We start from the raw sequence: 1,456 nt of genomic DNA, 5'->3' as shown, positions 1-1,456 counted from the left end.
TTTATATTGATGCATACTGACCTGTAATCTCCATTTAGAAAATGATAAACTAATACCTTCCAATTACCTGATCCTTTCTAATGGCTGCATAGTATTCTGCTGTCTGGATATATCTTTTTTTCTTATTAATACAGTATTTATTTGTCTTCCCTCTGTCAAACCCTGAGCCAACCACTTTCCCCAGGCTGCCTGGGGAGATGCAAGAAAATGAACTTACAGGGCAACAAGAAAAAGAACTATGGGAGGTGGAGACAGCTCCTTCCTATAGAGAAAAGGATGAGAAAGGCCACTATCAGGGAAAAGAGCCCCAGGGCCTCTGAGAGGGCAAAGCCCAGAATGGCGTAGGAGAAGAGCTGTTGCTTCAGAGAAGGGTTTCTGGAATAAGCAATGAGGAAGCTCCCAACACAGTTGCAATTCCAATCCCAGAGCCTGCCACCTCTGCTGTGGCAGCCTCAGCTCCAAGGAACTTGGCTGCTGTGTCTATGTCCCTTGAAATGGCACTGGTTTGGAAGCTGCGGCTAGAAATAAGTGAGGTCAGGGGACATGGCATTGCCAAGCTGCTGAGGTTCCCATCTGTCAGTGTTGTGGGTTGTTTCAGCACCACTGAGATAGTGGCCTCTTAGCTGAGAGGTGTTCCTGACCAAGGAGGGGGTGGAGATGAACGTGGTGCAGGCGTACATTTTCAGGGGATGAGGAGAGCTGCTCCCAGCGCAGAGAAGACAGACAGCTGTGTAGCTATACTCTTAATTTATTTGAAAAACTCTTTATTGGCCTTGGCCCATGTGGCTCAGTTGGTTGATTGTCCGGTCATGCACCGAAAGGACACTGGTTGGATTCCTGATCAGGGCACATGCCTGGGTTACAGGCTCAGTCTCCAGTAGGAGGCATGCAGGAGGCAGTCAATCGATGTTTCTCTCTCCCCCTTACCCTTCGTCTCTCTCACAAATCAGTAAAAACATATTTTTAAAAAACTCTTTATTAGTCAACTTTTAGATTGTTTCAGATTTTACTAATGAAACAATGCCCCACCTGAACTTCACATTGACATGTACTGTATTTTCCAGCGTATAAGACGACTTTTTAACCCAGGAAAATCTTCTATACACCCAGTCGTCTTATACGCCGGAAAATATGGTATCTTTGCACTTTTTTGTTTGTTTCCATATGAGAAATCCAAAAGTGAAATTGTTATGACTGTGCACATTTGGATTGTTGGGATACAGTGCAACATTGCCGTGTGGAAAGCTTGCCCAATTTATATTCCAGGTATCAGAACTCTGTTTTTTTTTTTTACACATTCACCAGCACGGGGATCCATAGCTCTTTTTAATTTTTGCAAGAATCATAGTTTAAAAATGATGTTTTACTGTTACATTTCAACTAGTTAAGGTTGAGTAAGATTTTACTTTTTAAAAGTTGAAAATTCAAGTAGTTACCAAAAAAGAAGGAGAGAACA

At 42.8% G+C, this 1,456-nt stretch overlaps 1 pseudogene; it reads right to left on the bottom strand.

Annotated features, from left to right (window-relative positions):
• Positions 1 to 236: 236 nt before the first annotated feature.
• LOC103285245 (ATP synthase F(0) complex subunit C2, mitochondrial-like) lies at positions 237 to 680 on the bottom strand (annotated as a pseudogene).
• Between the last annotated feature and the right edge of the window lie 776 nt (positions 681 to 1,456).

Source organism: Eptesicus fuscus, chromosome 10 (assembly GCF_027574615.1).
Source record: "Eptesicus fuscus isolate TK198812 chromosome 10, DD_ASM_mEF_20220401, whole genome shotgun sequence".
Taxonomy (NCBI): Eukaryota; Metazoa; Chordata; class Mammalia; order Chiroptera; family Vespertilionidae; genus Eptesicus; species Eptesicus fuscus.
This window is presented reverse-complemented; position numbering and strand designations above follow the sequence as displayed.